Source organism: Chaetura pelagica, unplaced genomic scaffold, assembly GCF_000747805.2.
Source record: "Chaetura pelagica isolate M959 unplaced genomic scaffold, ChaPel_1.0 scaffold106, whole genome shotgun sequence".
NCBI classification, from domain to species: domain Eukaryota; kingdom Metazoa; phylum Chordata; class Aves; order Apodiformes; family Apodidae; genus Chaetura; species Chaetura pelagica.
The window spans coordinates 4616179-4638927 of record NW_009954222.1 but is presented as its reverse complement, the minus strand read 5'-3'; positions in this window follow the sequence as shown (position 1 = coordinate 4638927).

Below are 22749 nucleotides of genomic sequence, written 5' to 3'. Positions count from 1 at the left end.
AATTAACAATCTGGCTTTCCTCAAGGGTAAAGTATCTTCAAGAGCACAAATTTACCACAAAATCCAATAACTGTCTCCTCTGATACAATGTAGACAGCATTTTTAATGTAGATGTTTAATGATTCATGTGAGAAACTTTAGCTGTGGAAAACACATGATTTTAACAGTAGGTAGGAAACTTGGAAAATATTTAGCTTACAGTATAAATAGAAGTGGCTCTTTATGAAGCCATCACGGCCACTTTATTTGGCAGAGAGTGCTGGTCTGAGGACCAATATTTTGTCTGAGCTTCACAGAATCTCTTGACAAAGGCAGAACCTTCCTGTCCCGCACCAAATTTCTCTGGTAGGTTGAGTATCTTGATGGGATGTCTGAGTAATTTACTCTCTTTCTAATCCTTACTGTTCTCAAAAGGCCTGTCCCTGCTTTAAAATAAATAAATAAATAAATAAATAAATGGACCTTCTGCTTTGGGTAGCTAGGTAGTTTTAGGAGACATGCTATGGGATAATCAATATACACTCTCTTTACAGTATATTGAAACTGTGTTACACAAATCTGATTTAATTGATGTAATAAATTTTCTTTACTGTGTCTTTCCCCTCCTAATTAGAGTTTACACAAGCCACTTGTTCTTGCCCAGTATCATTACTTCTAACCTTGCTCGACTTTACATGTGCATGACTTTATTGGCTTAATTTCTATCACCTGAAAAATGTGTCATTCTTTCAAACAATTTTTTGTGACCCTGACTTTACTACTGTCAGTTTTGAAGGCTTTTGTAAATTTGAATTAACTGAAGGAACTGAGGTAATGAAGTTAATTACTCAGTTTAAAAAAAATAAATAATAAATTCTTAAATATAAAATGAAGGGCTTGGGAATTAGCACAGTAGGATCAGGACAGAACTCAGCATCCCTGTTAGTGCTCCCAGATTGCCAGCAGCCAGGGATCTCAGCAATAAAATGTGGCAGTAGATTAAGGGAATAACATAATATTGCCAGGGTACTGAGCCAGCTACACAAGACATAGTGCAACTACTGTGACTGTTGTAAGCTTAGGGCAATAGAGGTATGTTCTCATCTATTCCAGGACTTAATTTAGCTCCTTCATCAGCTGTTCTGTATGTATAGCTGAATGAAAGGAGATGGTATGTGTAAAAGATATACACTGTTCATTTTAACCTACCATCTCCTCTCCACTCAGACCTGTAGTCACTGTGTAGCCAAAATACAGCCTGTCCTAATCTCTTTGATAGCCTGTTAATAGTTTCCTGCTTAAAATCTCATTTACTTTAATTACATCTCAAGCTACAAGGATTTCACTTGAGACAGGAATGTAATGGTCTGAATATAGTTCAACACAGTAGTGAGATGAACTAATTTTCTGAAATTCTGGTTTCTGTATATGCCATTGCCTTACTGAACCAGAATTATTTATTTCATGCCATCTCTAGCTATGTTATTCCTTTATACTCAGTATGACTTACTTTTTCCAATTCTTGAAGTTCTCAAAACAGTGAAAGGCTTTGTATCTTCAACTCACAAAGTCAACACTGCAGGAAGGGCTGGCTGCACCTCTAGGCGATGTTACGGCAGATCCGAAGCCAAGTAAAAAAGTTGCTGTGACAGAGTTACTTCATCCCCTACTGCTTTTTTGCCTTCCTTGCTGTGTTGGGAGCTGAGTAGAAAGTTGAGATAGAAGCTAGCTAACTTATCTGAAGGGGCATCCTTCCTCACAGGAAATTCTCAGCTGAAGAAAAGGTGTGGTACAAATAAAGTACCAATGGAAACAACATGAGTCAGAATCTCTGTTGTAGAGTTCATGTAAGACTCAGCAAATGTCTGTGTAAGGTACTCGGACTATTATAGATCTGGGGGAAGAAAAGTCCTTAGGTGGGTTTATGTGACCTTCACTGTGTAACAGAATTTCATCCAGCTGCATTGGCAGCAAGCCAACAAACCAGTAAAAAAAAATGAATAAATAAAAAAATATCAAGGTGATGTAAATGTGTACATTGTGTGTACATGTGTGCATTGTACTGCACTGATAAAACTCTATCTGGTGTGCAGTGAATGTGAAAAATAAAAATTGTGTTGAACTTATTGTTGTCAGAAATGGGTCAGACACTCAAGTCCAGTCAAGAGCTCTGCTTTTAGGGACCAAATGTTAATTTTTCTCCATTCGGTCTCCCCATTCCACACAAATATTTTAAAAACCAGAATTGCTGTCCTGTTTTAGATGGCTAAAATGCAAGTATTGACAGAGAAATAGGGTGTGGGGAAACAACTGCTTTTATCAGTGCAGTTTTTCGCAAAGGATGGGAATAGAATTAGGAAAGGGAGAAAATAAAGAAATTAATCACTATTATTGTTAAATTAAAGGAAGCAGAAGATAATCCATCAACAGCCTGACTTGTAACACAAAAATCCCAGGTGTTTTCTAGTCACTCTGTCTCTGGCAGTGAAGCCAGTAAATGTCTCTCAAAGCTGGCCACCTGAAGGAAGCTACTCTAAATCTCAGCTTCTGGCATTTGTGATTGCAAATACTTAATACTGTTCTCAGCAGTTGGTAGTTATTTTGGACCACATTAAAGGTGAGAAGAACTATGCAAAACCAGTGATTACAGAGGGAAAGGCCCCTATCACAGGGTGGTGCTATGAAATTCCATTTTGGTTTTCAGCTCCTGCTGGAAGTGTCTTCTCCAAGCACCTACTCAGTGGACAGAGAGATGCTCTTGGTCTCCCACAGTGATTCAATCCTCCCCAGCCATTAAGCTCATTAGTTACAGAGTGGCTCCCCAGTTGTGTGTTTGGGTGTATGAGGAGGGTTTTATGGAGAGTACAGGAATAAATCTCAGTGGTTTCATGGACAGGTGGCAGCAGTTCACCTGCCCAGGTGGGCATGGCTGGAATCTGCCTGTCTCCTTGTGGGGCTTTCCTAGAACAACACTTGGGCAGTGCCATGCTTACAATTCTTTCCAGTGTGCCTGGAGTGGGTATAGTACACTCCCAGGCAACCCCAGTGCTTAAAAAAATGCCATTTGTTGTGTGTAAAGACTCAGACTACTCATGTTGACAGATGACAGAACCACAGAATCACAGAACTGTTGGATTTAGAAGGTACTTCTAGAGACCATCTACGCTGATTCCCACACTAAAGCAGAATCCCCTAGAGCAAGTTACACAGGACTGCATCAGGTGGGCTTTGAGAATCTCCAGAGAAGGAAACTCTACAGCCTCTCTGGGCAGCCTGTTCCAGTGTTCTGTCACCTTCACACTAAAGAAGCTCATCCTCATGTTCAGATGGAATTTCCTGTGTTCCAGTTTGCACCCATTGCCCCTTGTCCTGTCTCCATCCACTATTGAAAATGGTCTGGCTCCATCTTCCTTACACTCACTGTTTATACCTTTATAGATGATTTATAGATTATTCCCTGCTAGGAAGGAGTGAATTCTACTGTTTGGATGAGAGGTATTTGCTCTGTCCCTAGTTACAAAGGCTCATGGGTTACATGAGAAGCTCAGAGATGGGAATGGAAAGGCTTCAGCTGATGCTGGGTTCAAGCATCCCATTGCTCTTAGGACTAGAAATAGAGTTCTGTGTGATAATCATCTCATGTACCACAGTGTAGCTAATATGTGCTTATTACTTGCAATATTATTTCTTTTTGACAGGAAACCTACAGGCTGCATGCATGAAAACACATTTATATTGTAATGCTTTGACCAGATGCTGATGTAGGATTTTTTTTCAGAAACAGAAGATCCTAGAGAAACAATCCTGTTATCTATGTTTTACTGCTGTTACTTTTGCTGAACAGAACCCAAAGATAAAATAAGGTGAAATACCATGTGTCTGTGATCAGGAATCATACATGGGATTTGTCATCTTGATCCTGTCAAATCGTTCCCTTTCAGTTCTTAAGAGTTAGGATGTTTAAAGATGAGTCTCTCCCTACCTGGGTGGAATGGAGTAGAGAGAAAATCTCTTCTCAACCTTATTTTTCTGTAACCAGTTTATTTGAAATGTCTGCAATGTGTGACTAAAAGATTGAGGATTTTTGTCACTAGTATGACATACTAGTCCAGGGAAGACTCACCTAAAGAAGGATGAAAACTTGTGAAAAATGTTGGTCTAACCTCATATGACTAATTAGTAGTTCACCCATGCTATTCTCATGCCACCAGAATATTCCACATGAGAAAGAGTAGTACAGGAAATTTATGCTGGAAGACAAATGAAATATTGATGGATATCTAGGGATATTTTACATACGTATGGCTGCTAGGACCAGCACCCAAACACAAAATTGGCTCTGGAAGTTCTTGCACTCCTTAGCTTTTCATACAGATTTTTTGCAATACGAGAGGATGGTGATTCTGGAATTCTCAATTATGAAACAGAAAATTGGTACTATGCCTTGCCTCCCAGAGCAAGCTCATACTGCAAATTGTCTTTGAAGTTATTTGATCCCTTAACAAATTAAACTAACTACATTAATTTCAGACTATCATGACAGCCATATGTAGAAAAGGTATATATGCTGGGCTTAGAACTGACCTTTACTTTCAAATAGATGTGAAATTTAGATGATCATACTCACAAAGGAAGTTCAAATGTAGGTCATCTTCTTTGTATTACACCTAATTTTGAACAGAAAATGTTATACTATTTCATATGCTGGCATCAGAGATAACATTATTTTAGCTAATTCTTTTGAGCTGCAAAACTTGATTTCAGTACCTCTTACTGACAGAAGAAAACATTTTTAAAAGATCGTGTACAAGCATAACTGTGGGTTTTCTACACAGGGAAATTTTTCCAGTAATTTAGCTGCTTTGGTTTCTCAATGTGGAGAGAGGAAAAGGGCAGCATATCAGTTTAATTTACCCAGGACTAAAATTGTCATTTCTAACTGTGCCAGGCATATAGATGATACATTTTCTTGGCATCACTCTGCAGTAATGTCAGAGGAGGATAGAGCCATCATCATTAATTTGAGAACACAGGTGCACATATTCCTTACAGTTTTATTGAGCTGCCTGCTGCAGGCACCTTACCTAGGGAGTAAGAAGTATTTCAGCCACTACCAGACAGTGCAGAAAAGGAATTATGGTCATACAAGGTAAACAGCTGTGGTGGGATTTCTTTCCTGTATGCATGCATTTTAGGATGCACTGCAGTAGGGTATTCTGCCTGGCCTTTGGATGCTTCTCCAGAAGACTGCAAATCTTCTGTATACCTTGTGTTCTATCTACCAGCACTACATAGATGTTGTGGAGAAACTTCACGTGTTGCTAGGTGCCCACATTTGGGTAAATTAATACTTCCCCTAAGGTGGAACTGATCTCCATATTGCAGGCTCTGAATTGTCTTGCAAGTTGGGCTGAGTCCCAGGCTGTGGATGTCCATATGTGAATTAGGTGTCTAGGCTCCTTCTGCTCCTGATGAAGGCCTGGGATTCAATTCATTTTCCAAAACAGAAGCTGCTATTCCCATATGCATATCACAGGTGTCTTCACAGGTGACACAGTTTGTACAGGACCTTCATGACTGCTTAAAATTACTCCTGGAGGCCACGTGGGATAGCCTGGACACCTCAAATACCCTAAAATACCTGTTAATGTACATGAAATTGAACCTTCAGTCTCTATTTATAATAATGGGAGCTCAGCCATCTAATTCACAGGCAACACCTACATACCAATACCTAACTTTGTGCAGTCTGCAGAAGCACCAAGCGAGATTGCAGCCCCAGCACTTGGGGCAAGAAGCCAGTATTTGATCTGGGTGGTAGAAAGCATCTAGTTTTGTGATGAATGTTTCATTTCTTCCTCTTATGGGCAAAGCCACCACAACCTTAAAGTTTCAAGTGCCTCCCAAAGTGGAGGAACATTTGATTGACTTGGCTGCTCTAAAAGACCCATAGCAAAATTACAAGGATGCTTTCTGAAACCTGCTCCTCCCTATTGCTGTGTTTTGACTTCTCCTGTGTTTTTCACCACCTTCTATGACAATCTGAAGCCAAATCTCATCCTTACCCTTAAGGTTTTTACCAGTCCTGATCTTGTTTCTCTCCTCCTGTCCTGCTGTTTCTACTGCCCTTATATTTCAGCTTTCACCTCACATTGCAAAAGTCACCTCCTTCCTCCCTTATCCTCAAGTAAAACAAAGTGGATAAAAGCCTTTGTCTGCATATGTCACAGGAGGTGAATATCAGTTGCAATCATCTGGAACTGAGCAATAATAACACTAATGTTATGGGTAACCGTGCAAATACCGAAGAGTTGGGTCTGCTGTTGTACTGCTTGGCCATGGATCTTGCATCACTGTACTGCTGTAGAAGTGCAAACAGAGAAAAGTGTCCCAAGAAAAACAGCATAGCCAAATTTGATAATCAGTCATTAACAATCCTCAGCTCTCCCTGTTTGACATCTTCTCCAGTTTAATTAATTGCCTGATCCAAGACAAAGCTTTCAATAAACACACACTTCTGAATATTGCAGACAAATCAAGCAGGGAATTCTAAATGACATTCATCATTCCTCTCCTTTTGGAGTGTCCTCCAGGCATTAATTTGCCTTTCCATTTTCTCCTCTCTCTCTTTTTAAAAAAAAAGTTAAATATTTTTCTTCTTTCCTGTAGTGTCATTATGATATCTCACTACTTGTTAGAAGACTTTGAATTACCCTACAACATTTGGGAGCATTTAGTTCTACGTAAGGGTATCTTAAGACAAGTCACTGTAAAGCAGGAACTATTGAATTTTTGCATAACAAGCGGCCCCTGAACATTCAGAGATGGAGTATGGAGGGAACGAAGGTAAAAAAGGAGCCGAATATTTTACTCAGGCACACAACGTTGATTTAGAAAACTTATGTTCAGTTTCTAATTCAGTCACAGAAAGACCTTAGGTAAAGCATTTAAATACCCAAATATATTCTGACATGTACCTCCTATTGTTAGGTGCTAGGACTGTCAGGAGAAAAGCCCTTAGGTATCTTTTTTGGTTCTGTGCCTTGACTGTTTTAGGGTTTATTTCTGTTTTGCTTAATCAAATATGAGATTTCTTTGGGTACCAGAGGTGTTATGAATATAAAACTTTGCACTTTAAAGAATCATCTAGAAACAGTAAGTCCTATCAACACTTCGATAGAACTATAGATCCAGATATCTACAGTATTTTGGTATTAAAAGTTGCACTTGTTCTGAATTTTTTATTTCATTTTCAGTCTTCAAAATTTTATGTAATTAAATAGTATCCAACAATCTCTAATAAAATCATCATTGCAATTATACATTTTTAGGGCTTCATTATCTTCTGCTGCTGTTAGTATTTTTATTTTAACCTTACACTTTTGGTACTTTTTTTGAGTATTTCATTTCTGTGTCTTTGAATTTGGATTTTTATCTCTATATTCAGAGTCTTATAGGCTAATCTACTGCTACTTGAAAGGTATAGGGTGCCAGAGCTAAGAGTGCTGGGGTCAAGAGCCAAGTCTAGAAAGCTGATCTCTCAGAAGCAGAAAGATGTACTGAGCTCTAATGAGGGTTTTGAGTCTTAAAAGTAAATGGAAAGAAAAAAAAAAAAAAAAGGAAAATTAAAAAAAAAGGAAAATGAGAGAAGTAAAAGCAAAAAAGTAAAAGTGAAAAAGTAAGAAAGGAAAGGGAAAATAAAAAATGCAGAGGCAAAGCAGAAATGAGAGGAGAGGAGAGGAGAGGAAGGGTATGAGTTCTACCTTGTCCTTTTATTAAAAATAAAAAAAAAAAAAAAAAAAAAAGAAAAGAAAAAAGAAAAAAAAGAAAAAAAAAAGAGAGAGAGAGAGAAAACAAAAAACGAAACAAAACACCATGGCAAACGACCACAAATCAAAACACAAGAACCTAAACCCAAGAACTTTTTTGTCTTAACTCCATTCTTAGGATGAGAAGTCTGTTGTGACTTTCTGTATCAGATTTTTTGCTTCATCTTTGTCACTTTTTAGAAAAAGTTGGTTCTAATTAAGTGCCCTAACTGCAGATATATGTATGAGTCAAAATCCCATATCTGACCATGTAATGATCTCAACTGTCCAAACTGTAGTCTAATCTTGAATCTCGAGAGTGTGCTTTCAGTGTCAGTCATTACAGTAATTGCTGTAAGGAAAAACCCAGAAACCAGATTGTGAAAGAGAAGAATTTCCCTTCTTGGTTTGAACTGCCATATTCAGAGTCTGCTTCTACAGCCTTCAGCCTTCTTCAGGGAAGATACTGTTTCTCTGAGGCAATGTCTGGAGAACATCCAACTGGCAACTCAATAGCAAGGACCACTTTTCTGCACATTCCAGCTCGCACTGCAACAATGTACAGAAGTAGTTTCATGTACAAGAAGATGGGAAGGTGACATAAGGAAGGTGCTTGTGTATATCAAGCTACCTTCTGCACTGGGTGTTCTGACCTTTAGAGAAAGTTAATCATGCCGTCTACTTTCACTCTTCATTTAATCTCCCCTTCCCATCTGTTCCGTTTCTCTCAGCTGGAAGCAAGATGAAGAATGAGTACCAGTCAGCTGTCTCAGTGGTCCGCAGCCCACACTTTGGGGCCATTTATTATAAGGCAATAACATCAATTGTCACCTCTATCATGACTGTTAACGCAGCTCATGCCAGATTAGCAGACAAGAGTTGATTTTCTAAATATCTGAAAAATTAAATGAGCAATAAACAGACAGACAGATACGCAGTTTCGGAAGGGACCATTCTCATCCTTCAGGCTGAACTCTGAAATAATATACACCCAACACTGCAGCTCATGTGACAGGTTCAAACTTTGTGCTTGAGTCAGAACATCGCTTTTAGAAAATCTCCTAATCAAGATTTCATGTGATGTGTGCTCTACTCCTGTTGCTAAACAAGATGTTCCAAAATAGTTAATTACCTTTAATTTTGCTAACAGTAGGCAATACCATATAGTCAAAGAACCTTCTATGGTTGTCACTGATTTTATTTTAAATCTAGTAACTGCCTCACTTCCAATCATTCCTACTGATTGTCTTATGCAGAAAGCAATCCAGGGAAAAACAAGATCTTGAAATGTAAGTCTCCTGCTGTCTAGGTTAGACCCATTTTGGGAATGGAGACACAAGACAGTTTTATGAGAAACTCTAGTATCTGTAAATGCAGAGCTGAATGTTCACATCATCATTTGAGGTGTCTCAGCTTTTAGGGGTTGCTCTTCCTTTAATCAACAGGAATGGTAAAAGTGCATCCCGGCTCCTGTGGACGTAGCCTGCAATATCGCAGAAAAACTCAATGCACTTTCAGAAAAAAAGGCAAGGAAGAGGTCTCCAGTGTTATCAAGTCAGAATGCTCCAAATTACTCTGTGCTTGCAAGGATAAAATTGATGTACTTTGTTATCTTATATTAACCACAGACTTAAACAGTGAAATGAAATGATGCTGTAATGAAATTTCAGTGGTCTCCTTGATACCATGAAAGAGCTGAGACTATGAAGTGAATTGCAAGGGAGAGAGAAAAACTACCTCTGGACAGACTTTTGTATATTAGGTGGTGATTTTTCTACAGATGCACTGATTACAATTTTAATTCATGCATGAAAAAAGGAGGGATCACAGATTACTTCTGTTAAAATAGTTCTGAATGCTGTGAAGCTCTTAATGAGTAATGTTCCCTTGGAGGAAATGTTAACATGTCTTTGTCTTTACTCATATTTTGTTCTACTCTCTTGTTATCTTGTAGAAAATGTTGATTGTCATTCAAGCCTCAAAATAAGAATATAATGAGTATGTGAGTTTTCAGAGGGAAAATACAAAATGCAAGACAAAAAAAGTCCTTTAGCTGAAAGTATTTTTACTCCTCAGAAGTACTTCAACTGTTTGGAAAACTACCTGTAAACCCGTGCTTATCTTGCTACCTGTCTTAATCACAATGTAACAAACTGTGCTGAGTGGTGAAGTATCAGAAACCCCATTATAACATCATAATTCAGTGGTTTTAATGCATTTTGCTAAAGTGGAGAGCATTACTCCTATTGGAAATAACATCTTGTAGCAGAGATATGTTGTTTCATCTCTCCTAGGTTTTGCTGGAGTACCTGAGCATTTAATAGACTGAGAAAATACTTGGGTATGTACCTAAATCAAAATTTAACAGCCACACAATGGATAAGAGCAACAGGGGAAATGTCCACCATTTTTTGAAAGTTTACTTCAAATACAATGTCATTAAATTTCTGAACAATTTTTCTAGAGACTTACAAGTTTTTAGAATCAGTATTCAAACAGGAATGAAAAAGAAAAAGCAAGAAATTACTGTCTTGCCTGATAAGGCATTTACCTGTTTCACTCCATCCTTATCTAAAATGTGTTCTACAGAATTATACATTAATATCTGAGAGTGAAATAGGCTTTCAGGTTTAACTTTTGCTACACCAATCAAGAAGATGTCGTCAGTAACTTCTACATCAGGAGCTGTCCATGATGAGCAGGCACCTAATGCATCAAAGCACTGTCCTACTCTTTTTTTCCGGTGTGTTCCTGATCCAGCACTAACGTCTGCAGGAGAGATATGCAAAGCAGAATTAACTCATCACAGGCAACGTGATGGCTGGTGCTGGTGCTGCAGAATGATCAAAATGAGAAGATCATGGTGATTCCTGCATCCTGGTAACTGCAAACTGCGTGGGATGTTTTGCAGTGGTTTTGACTGAGCAGTACCAATGCAGATTCCAAGCACAAGCTTCCCTGTTACTTTGAGGTATCTGATATTCCTCAGCCTGGTTTACTAAAATACAGTTTTTCATCTTACATTACAGGACAATTAGGTTTAATGAGAGCCATCTTTATTTAGAAATGTCACCATTAGAAACAGAACAGAGGTGTGCTGTCCTCTTAGGTATTCATTTCTAGATTAGTATGTTACAAGACAAAAAGTTGTTTATTTTACTCCAGGTTGTTTTTTTTTCTATTACCTTCATAGTCGGGGTTTTTTGTGTGTGTTTTTGCTTGTTTGGTTGGTTTTTTTAGTTCACTCAACACGATCACAGATGTAATGAAGTACTTGGTTTGTGTTTACTCTTGAGCTGGTACTGTACTATAGGCTCTAAAGTGTAATTGAAGATTATTTTAAATTCTCTATAAGCATAAAATCTAGACTTCTCAAGCTTTTTCTTTTTTTTTTTTTTTTTTGTCAGAATTAAAACAATATTTTACAGACATTTTTAAGATCTATACTTTTGACTTTTTCCCCAAAGGAAAATAATACTTAAAAAAAAAGTAAATGCAACATTTTACTCTGTTCCAGTTTCACTTTGCATCAAAATTGTTGATGCCACTTGAATCAACAAAAAAGTCTTGAAAATAAACTGATTATCAGAAAATACTGTCTTTTAAAAGGCATCAGAATATAATGGCTAAAAAATTTGAAGTAACAGTGATTGTAAAATGGAATTCCCTGGTCTGCTGCTATAGAAATTATATTAATTTTTCAAATAAGAGCAAAATATGAATTGACCTAGAAAAGCCTGAATATATTTTGCATTCTGCTTTTGATCCTTTATGCAAGTGTTGTTTTTTTTTCTTCTTTTAAAATTGCCATGGCTTTGGCCACAGCTGTTACTGTAGCAAAACTCAGCTATTAAGATAATGGTAAAGAATCATTTAGAAATCCAAGCAAAATTTCTTTATTGGTTGTTGCTAAATAAATAAAAGACAATGTACATTAAAGAATGCTATAAATACACATTTTGCATAGCTTTTCTGAAACAGTTTGCACCATCTTTAAGAGAATGTGTATCATAAAATTGATTCCTTAGCTTCTCCAGATTCCAACATACTTGCATGTTACTGAAATTGCTTCTATTTCCTTCATATGAATTTAATGTTTATGAACAGACTTGAGACACTGTAGATTGAATTACCCTCCCTAAATTCAAAGTTGGCACAATAGACACTTCAAATTAGCTCAGCTGAAGGATTTCTCCTCCAAAGGCATTCAGTCAGACAAAACCTCCTCTGCCTGAATGTACTGCAGTTCCTGAAAACTCCCCTCAATCAAGCTTTAAAGATTCATAATTACAATCTAAAAGTTTATTGCTTTTAATTATTGTAAGAATATTTTTCAGTTGTCTAGCATTGCCAACACTTGTGCACAACCCAGCAGTATATCTCCATTGAGACATAAAGAAAGGACAATAACCAAGTCCACAAGTAAAAAGGGGTCTAGCAAATAGTATTTTTAAAGCTCTGAGTTAGAAAGAGGTAGAGCCTTATTTTCTCATCATAGAAAATGCCAGGATAGCTATTTGAAGTACCAGTCTATCATACAATAAGGGCAGAGATATTGAAGCCTGTGGAGATGTTTGGTTTGGTTCAGGTCCCTAAACACAGGCATCTGGTGTCACCTGAGCTGCTCCTGGTGCCCTGCCTGGTATCTGGTGTCTGCCGTGGGTGGGTGAAAGTCTCCAGTACATCCTGCAGCATCCCAGGGAGGGACATGTGGGTGTCCAAGGACACTGAGATCAGCTGTGTTGCCCGTGTCTAATGTTCCAAGCTGACATCAAATAATCACAATGAATAAATAAAAGGAATAGTGGGAAGAGAACAGTAATATCTAAAATTAATCTAAGAGGAAACACTGTACTGGGATGAATGCACTTTGCAGTTTTCTTACAATTATTATCTGTATCTCCTTTGTTTGTGAAATGTTGACATGTCATTTACTCACACCTTCACTTCTCTGCTTCTGGAAACGTTTATATACTTAATTACTCTTTAAATATTAAAAAGTAACTATACAATCTGGAGAATAAGAAAAAAGTCTTGCAATCTCCAGAGAATATGTATCTGTCCCTGTAGTATCCTTTTCACTGTGTCACTTCCTCCTCAATTTCTACTGAGATTCATACTCTCCTGCTACATAGATGTGACTTTTGTGTACCAGAGTATCAGAAGTGAGTAATATTAACATGTTTGAATGTTTTCCTGATATCAAACAGAATAAATGACACAGTAAGAAAAACTTGTTTTTCCTCTACAAAAAGGTGTTCAAAAAGACATATTAATGTGAAACCATTGAATTGGGAACTAAAAAAAACCCAGGTTTTAATGAATCTGAATTTATAAAACTTTTGGAAAGGTTCTTTTTGTGAAGCACAATAAGGTGAACATTGTAGCATCACTGTAAGTTGATAGAAACTGCCAGGGTTTTGAAAGTTAGGTTTGAAATTACACACAAAGAAAATTATCTTATTAGTAAATGTTTTTTCTAATGAAGACAAAAGTGAGACCTCAGCCAAAAGAGAAGCTGTGCATAGTAAAAGATGGACTTGAGAATTCTTCAGCAGAAGTGAAGGGAGCAGTATTAGTAATTGAATTAAGAAGAGTTATTTGGGCCACAACAACCCCATAAAATGCTACAGGCCTGGGGAAAAGTGGCTGGAAAGCTGCCCAGCAGAAAGGGACCTGCAGGTTCTAATTGACAAGCAGCTGAGCCAGCAGTGTGCCCAGGTGGACAAGAAGGCCAGTGGCATCCTGGCCTGTATTAGAAATAGTGTGGCCAGCAGGACCAGGGAGGTTGATTGTCTCTCTGTACTCGGCACTGGTGAGGCCTCACCTCAAGTACTGTGTCCAGTTTTGGGCCCCTCATTACAGGAAGGACATCGAGGTGCTGGAGCATGTCCAGAGGAGGGCAGCAAAGCCAGTGAAAGACCTTGAGAACAAGTCACCATTCCTGGATGTGTTTAAAAGTTGTCTAGATGTGGTGCTTGGGGATATGGCTTAGTGCTGGACTTGGTAGACTTAGTAGTTGACTAGATGATCTTGAAGGTCCTTTCCAACCTAAGTAATTCTGTGAGTCTACGGATATTTTGAACAAACTGATGGAAGCGTGACAAGTGCACTCCCTCTTAAAAATACAACACAAATCTTCTGCATTTTCTTACTAATTTGGGATTTATTTATTTCTTTTTCCAGGAGATTGCTGGGAACTATTTTAAGATTCCATACTGAGTGGAAATTCTGAAGGTAATGTAAATACTTTTTCTTCTTTATGCAAAAACTCAAGCAATATTCTTGAGGAAAAATAACATGCTTCTATAGTTAACAGCCTCAGCTGCTGGTATCCTGCTTAGATGTGGCTAGAAATGCTTTGGGGGATAATACCAATTCACTTCTATTTAGCCACAGCTTTGCTTCAAAAACTGCCTCTTCCATCTAAATTGTACTCAGCTTTAATAACAGTAATTATCACAATGGGAAATTCTGTAGCACTTTTCACCAGTGGACTCCAAACTGCTTGGTAAGGAAGAGCAGAGGATCATTTACAGCCTTTATAACTTTGAAACAGTAAAGTCTGTTCTCAGCTGGAGCGTATAAAACATTTCTTTTTAAGTAACAATAACAATCTTGAGCAATTTCAAGTGTTCACTGCATAATGCAAAACCTTAAAAGCCTTTCTGTGTGAAACCTCAGACCAAATAAGATGAAGGCAGTCCTTGACTTGTGTCACTTAGGACATGAAACCCTTTGTTTTTTAAGTCTTAGTTGGTTTAGCTAAATCCAAACCTTCTCAATCAACTTGAGAGGAACTAGCTGCTGAACTGCCTGAAACTAGAATCCAAATGAGAGATTTTTTGGCCCTGCTGCTGTTGTCTGTGCTAACCAGTAAAACCAAGCTGGCTCAGGGAGAACTAATATTACCCCTTGCAGAGGGCTGTAGCACTGGCTGCTGCTGCTGCCTCTTACTCCAGGCTCCTGGGGACCTGATACACAGCCACAAGCTCCCACTGTGGCCTTGAAAGTCATAATTAGTAAAAAGAAAATTAAACTTTTCAAATATGGAATGGCAATATCAGAAGAAGAAAATATCAACATCAGAAAATGTTATATTTTAAGGTCTCCTGAGTGTCTTGACTTACCAGTGAGAGTTTGCATTTCAGAGTATATGCAGGCAAATAAGAGCAGATTCAATATTTCCTTATATTGAATTGAGCATCTTGAGGGAAGGGGTTGTGCAGAATAAGGAGAAAAGAGAAATTAATGATACAACCAAATTAAAGAAGCAACATGTCATCTCTCTGGCACCTTCAATCTTACGTCATATCCCTCATTTTTGTAGTGTATTGCTGATGTACTTCTGAATAGAAGGCCAAAATGATTGAAGATTGTTCAGGTCACTAAGTTTACTAGCATGGGTTAGCAACCTAATAGATTCATGGTATTGAATTAATTTACACATCCAAGAAACAACACTGATGATAGAAAGGCTACAACTTTGATCTAAAGCTTACAAAATGAACCACTACATCACTATATACTTGTTATTCATCTGTCAAAAAAAAAAAAAAAAAAAAAAAAAAAAGGAAAAGAGGCAATTTCAATAGAAACATTAAACTGTAGCTACATGTGCCTCAGGAGCATATGCATAAACAGCTGGAATATAGTCAAACACACTGACTGTTTTCACATCCAGTTCTTCCTAGGATTAGCCAATAGCCTTGCAAAATGTGTCAGGAAGGAAGGGTTGTCAAACAGATCTCCAAGGACTCAAAACCCAGTGTGCACATGGACACCCTGGAACATGAGCCTGTGTGTTATTGATTGGCTTGCTAGTGGATGGAAAAAGCTTTTTAGGTCAATAAATGTTCAGCCAAAATTCTCCGTCCTACCTTTTTTTGTCTAGTGTTTGAGCATCAGCAAAAATGTCAATACAGCTTAAATGTTTGTGGCAGTTTTTTTTGTTTTGTTTTGAAGTGAGTTGTTTAAGGTGAGGCAAAATGATGCTGACTTGAATCACTCCATTAGCTGCAAATACTGTGCGTGCTCAGGAGGATGAGCAGAAAAAAGACTGATTCTTCTCACGTCAGGAGGGCAGAAAAGGTGAAGACAAACTCCCTGCAACAACCTGCAGAGGGAGGGAGCAAGCAACACTTGTGAGAAGCCTCACCACTGCAGGGACTGCCTTGTTACTTAAGGTTGGCAGCAAGTCTCTGGGCCCTCAGTACTTTCCTACAAGACACTTAATCCCACTTGAAGTGCCCCAATCCAATATCCAGAGGAGGGCAAAGAAATTATTTTGTTTTGTGGAAGAGTTTATTTTCTATGAGTAAAGCAAGAATTTTCACCCAGGTTGCTTACTAAATCAGCTTCTTTCCCTCCTACACTTGGCATGCTCTTCCCATTTAGCAGAGTATCTAGAGCAATTTGAGAGATCTGCAGGGTTTTAATGAGTTTGAGAGCTGTCATAGTTCCAAAATTCCTTCCTATCCTCCCTATTTTACCAATTTTGTCTACTGCTCCCCACGTGAACATCTGATCCAAAAAGATATGCGAATGGATCTTCTAGCCCAGAGAAAATTACCGTTTATTGAGCAATAACTTTCACTCATCCATTATGTCACATGCACCACTAGCACAAATGATCCTCTTGATTCTACTTTCTACCCTTTGGAGAAATGAATCTCCCCAGATTTGACAGGCCATCCATTTTTATACATGGCATTTTAAAAGTGAAAACACAGAAGCTGTAAGCAATCATTTAACTCATGTATATATTTATGTAGCATGAAGGGGAGGGTGGTTTAGCTATCATAGCATCCCACATCTTGTAAGTTAAAAGATGGAAAAGTCACATAATACTACATTTTATTGCATCAACAAACATCTTCACCTCCTCAGTTTAGAATATTAGTAATTTTAGATTCTGGACTCCCTTTCTGTTTCCAGCAGAGGTTGTCACAGAATGTCAGAACTGGCATAGAAAACCCAGAGTGGAAAAAGCCCCAACATTCTTCTCTTCTGTTTTGATTGACTATTTGTGGGCATTACAATTTATTTATTTTTTTCCATGAAATAAGTTATGACCATCCTTGTATTTATCATTATAGGCTGTGTGCCCAACTACTAATGCCATATCTAACTCTTACTGTTAGGCAGTAAGGCAGGTTAGACAGTAAGGCTCTGAATATGTACATGACCTTAATTTTGCAGTGTAAGAATCTACATGTCAGCTGTGGGCTCAGTTTGACTGCCTAAATAAAAACATCCCAGGCCATCTCTACATGCTGAGGTGCCATAGTGCATCTTAGACATGAGGATAGTGATGTGACATGGACACTAAAGGACACTGTGTCCTGGGCCAATAGCTGGATGCTGGGCAGAATATTCAAATGATCTATGTCTAGGCAACTGCACTGAGCCTAGTGGAGTATTCAGAGTTGTTAACCAACTAATTTTGCCTCCTTTAGGATAATCTAAATAACTCTCTAGACTTCACTACTGCATAAACTAAATTTCCATAGAATATGAGGAGTTTAGACACCCTCCTCACTTGTGAAGATATATATTGCAAACAAATTAAATCTAGAGTTGAATTTCACATTTTTGATGAACTGAATTGTGAGAATGATTCAGAGATTCAGACCACTGGGAAGGAATGGAGAAATAAAAAGAGAGTAAAAAAAAAGATTGGTGCATTAGGAGGCAAGGTTTGTGAGGAAAGACTAGAAGAAATGTTGTTCAATCTGGAAAACACCGAAAGTTACAATAATGATCTTCAAGTAGTTTTTGTAGACAGGACAATTGTAAATTATTCCCTTTGTACACCCAGAATAAAGGGAGTAATTGCAGTGAAGGGAAATGTAGTTCCAACCTTAAAAAGAGAACTTTCTAATCATAAGGGTGCTGACGTGCTGACGTACAGAGCCTGGGGCAGTTGCAGAATTGCAATCTCCAGTGTTTTTAAAAGAACAGGTTAGACAAACATTTCTAGGAATCATTTTGATGTAATTGAATGTCCCTGGGGGCTGTGAGGTGGGCCAGGTGAGATTTCAGTGTCTCCAAGCTCTATTTTCTCCAGTTAATATCTTCTAGTTTCTAATCTTAAACTACTCTGTGCTGAACTGGATACATCAATAAAATATCATCTTTAATTTTAAATTATATTTCTTTTATAGTGAAGAAGTAGCACATGTTCAAGACTAGACAGCAGCAATGAGGTACTGAAAGAAATAGCTTGGATAATGCCTCCACCAGAAGATGTTTTTTTTCCTATCAAGGAGAACCATGTGTAGCAGGATGGAGTGTAATACAAAAAAGAGAAGCACACACCTGATGTTATTTTCTATTCACTGCTACCACAGTCAATGTTCTCCTTCCCGAGTACCCACAACACTTATCTTTACTCTCCTGCTGTGGGACATTATTGCTGAGAGCTCTGATGACTGGCAGTGAGGTAATTAACTGGAGCACGGACCTAGTAATCCCTTGTACCAAGCTGTCCAAGGAAGAAAGGAGGGATGCTGTTGACACAGATCTGTTTGCTCTGCTTCTAAAATGTTAATTGCAGAACTTGCTGCTGTGACTTCTTTCACCGAAAATGTAAAGACATTTGGACTTGAGATTGGGCTTTGGATTGTATTTTGCCCTTGGTGGAAATCAGCACAAAGAACAAATAGTTGTAATGCCAAGTGCAGTAGCTTTGCTGGACCTATGTTGTGGTCTTTCCACAGCTCTGCCAACTGTAGGGGTGGGAATACTAACCTGAAGCAACTTCCTATAGAGGTTATTATAGTCCTGGAAAAGATGCTTGTGACATTCAGGATATATAGGGCTTGTCTTGAACAATCCAAGAGATAAGCACTGTATTCAGGCACTCAGGATATCAGGCATTTGTCTTGAGATGTCTAAGAGTTAAGTAGGATTTATTGCTGGACCACAGAGATGTCTCAGCAACCCACCAAACTGTTTTATCAGCAAGCCCCCACTATATAATGAGGGCAACTGCAAACTGGGGAGTTTGGTGTGAGATATGCTGAGATTGGAGACAAAGAAGTCTTGCAGCTGGCACTGTGAGCATGATATCCAGTGATAACCAGGCCTTGAGATTTCACGTAAATCACTGACTTGGCTGGAAAAGTAAAGAGTGCCAGTCTCAAGCTGCCTCCTAGAACAGGACCTCCATCTTGAACTAATCCTGTGGTGCCAAATTGTCTCAACATCCTGTTTCACGTGGAAATTAGTCAAGGACATGTTGCTGGCGAAATCACTGGCTTACCTTGTTAATTAGCCTGACAAAGACCATCTGCAAGGTACAGCCTGGCACCATATCCCCCTCCTGTCTCTGAGAAATATGGAGAAGAGAGAGGAATTTCCTCATCTGTACAGGGAGAAAGGGAGAGAGGGGGGAAGAACTGTATAAAAATCTGGGACACTCTGGGTGCAGGGAAGCACTTCCCCAGTGGCGACGTCGCTGGGCTGTGCTCTCGCTTGCTGTCCTCTGTACCTCTGCTTTCTCCTTTCTTTTCTGTCTCTGTTTTCCTCCTACTTTGTTGAATAACTCCAATAAAGTTTGGTGTGCATATGACATCTGACCTCGTTTGCACCTTAATTTCACCATTTGGGATCACCTTTAAGCCTTTTCACAGGTCCTGCAAGACAGCAAAGGGTGCAGCTGCCGTGCAGCTTATCCCAGGAGAGCGAAGGCAGAATCCAGCTGCACCAGCCTCCCACTTGGGTGAGGAGTGTTAGAAATCAAGAGGGTTCTGTCCCATCTCTCATAAGACTGCACACCAGCCCCAGTGCCTACTTGTGCACCTGAGACTGTCCTATCCTTATTTTGTCCTGGCAAGATCGTAAAGAAAATCGCCACATACCCGACTATAGGATCGTGACAGTGCTGAGTAACAAGGTAGATAAGACAACACAAGCTCTTGGCTGATCTCCCTTTGCAGATCACCAATTCCCTTTCAAACTCCCTATGGTTTCAGTTATCGAAAATAAAATAAAATAATAATTAAAGAAACAACAAAACAAAACACAAAAGAAGTATCCCCCTGACTGTGTGGCACTGTTAAGTCAAGGTGGTTTGCATTCTCATTGAAGCTCACGGTGACGGAATTCTTTGCTTCATTTAACAGAGTTTTCTTTTAAAACCTGGGAAGAGAAAGTTGAAAATTTGCAGCTCAGAATATAAACTGTCACTATGCTATGAGAAGGAGGAGTGGGCAGAGCTGAAGGAAAAGACATTGACATTAGCTGAGGGAAAATGGGAAAGGACAGCAGAGGAGAAAGTTATTAAGATCACAAATGACTGGAAAGTAAGTGAGAGAACAGGACTATGAGCAGATAGGCAATTACCTTTCAGTCTCCAGTTGAGGGCTTAGACTCAGTTTCTTGGGATGATCTTACATGCAGCCAGTAAGAGGATACCAGACTTCATGAACCCAGGGGAGAGCTGTGTCACCAGGAGCTAGGGACCTTTTCAGCTCATGAGTGGAGGGGACAGGCTGGGGCAGGTGGCTGCATCATTAACACAGGCATGGATGCCCACACTGACTCAGGCTGGTACAGCTGGGGGGATGAAAGCCAAAAAGCAGTCTAGCTGCCAGTGCAGAGATACTGTACAAGACCGTAAGAAAGCCACTGGTTAATACCTACTCTTCCTGTGCTCTATGGTCCTGGAAAATAACACTGTGAGGATAAATCTAAACTCTCTTAGAAGCCAGTATAATTTGGCTCCCTGGACGCTCCAGCCACCAGCCTCAGACCTGCAGAGCTGCATTATATGGAGTAAGCATCTGCAGTAAGGTTATAGCAATGGATCTTCACATCATCTCGGCAGCTGGGCATCAGTCACGAGCTAAAGGAAAGCTCCAGTGTCCAAGCCAAGCTACATTATTTGGCTGGCAGCTGGATCCTTGAATCAATGTGATCTGTTAGCACAGCAGAAAGACCACCAGGGCTGAATGGTTTTGGCTACTGAATCCTAAGTAGGGAGCATACCGTGGCTTTAATTAATTTCAAACAAGTTAGCACATTTTCTTTGCTCATGTTGGCACGTTACCACCTACTTGTTCTGAGATGATAATTTAAAAAATAACTATTTGTGATTCTAAATTCCTTACTTGAAAATACAGGTAAGCAGAACTGTACAATAATACAGATGTATGGAAGCAGCTATCTAGACAAAAAAGGCAGAAGAATTTTTTTCAAATCCTAAAGTCTTGGGACTTGCCATTTCTTCATAAGAAAGGGTTTGTTCTCCACAAGGAAAAATAGAATTATTATTGGCATCTGTAATACAACCTTCTCAGCTGTCTCTTTATCCAAATACTCTGCAGGATAGGATGGTACCTTCTGACAGTATGAGGTGGCCACCTTGGTTATGATAGTCCCCAGTAAGCAGAAATCACAGCAAGTTCACAGGTGAACTGTAAGATGTGACACAGCTAGGGAATGTACTAACTCCAGTAAACACATTCCCAGAGGTCCACGCATCCATGTAATGGCACAGATAATGTCAGAGATTTGAGTATTATTAAGTAATTATTAAGTATTATTAAGTAATGGATTCTTTATAGCATTCAAACTCTCCAGTTCATTGACAGTCCTTCCCCCGGCAACAGCTGTAATTACAAATATTAAACAACATATGGGAACATATTCCTCTATGAGACTTCCACTAGAACTGAGTGTGTTTTGCAGAGAAGCTCATCTAGGACTGTGCTTATTAGAGGGTTATAGTTATTATATTACACAAAAAGCAGCATTGCTGGAGGCGATTTGGTCAGAGTGCAGGAGCTGGCAGGGGAAGCCTCTGGCAGGCTCCCTGCCTGTGCAAGCACTGCATGACAGGGAGCCCTGCTGCATCTGCTGCTTGGGTTTGACTGGTCAACACCTTACAACCCTAGTCCCTTAGTACATGACTTGTTCTGACGGGTTCCTTCTGGACAGCCTTCAACTTTTTCCATCCCAAGCTGGTCCACTTTCAACTTTGGCAGTAGTTACAGGTGATTATCTGTAAAGCTTGGAGTGGAGGTTACTGCACTGGTCAGCACCTGACTCCATGGCAATAGCACCACTGTGCTGCTGGTGCTCCTATCCTGGCCAGCTCTCCTGTAGGCCAACCTGGAGCAAGTCTCTGTGGATTTGTACTGCATTGGCAACTGCTCTCAACAATAGTAGCACCTCCAAAAGATGCCTGTTTTGCCCTCAGTCTCTCCATTATGGTCTCTGCAGCCCAATCATAGTGCCCATTCTTGGTCTCTGGTGACCTGTAGTCTTTCTGTTGTCTTTGCTTGGACAGGATTTGAAACCGATGTGGAGCTATATTCTTCAATTCCATGACGCAAAGCACAGAATTGGTCTTCTTTTTTTCAGCAAAAGGAGAGGAAGTGTGGGATTTCTCTCTTTAATATATTTATCAATGGGGTATCAGTAGGAGTATTGATATGCCTGAGGGTAGGAAGGCTCTGCAGAGGGATATGAACAGACTGGATCAATTGGCCAGGACTGGTTGCATGAGGCTGAACAAAGCCAAGTGCCAGGTCCTCCACTTTGGTCACAAGCCCAGGCAATGCTACAGGCTTGGGGCAGAGTGGCTGGAGAGCTGCCCAGAGGTAAAGGACCTGGGAGTGTTGGCTGACAGTGGTTGAACATCAGCCATCACTGTGCCCAGGGGGCCAAGAAGGCCAACAGCATCCTGGCTTGCCTGAGAAACAGTGTGGCCAGCTGGACCTAAGGTGAGTGTTTAAAACAGGTGTACTGAATTGTCCTCTGGAATGCCAACTGATGTTATTTAACCAAAATGAAAGCCTAGGTAATTAGCTGCTGAATTTCCCTTTAGTGGGAAGGAAAAAAACCCCCTGCACCAGTAACAAAAGTTTTATGATGTCAGCTTTGCAGAGTGTTATGGCAGAATTAGATGCAACTGTGACCACCTTGTATCCTCCAAGAGCTCTGTGATGGGTTG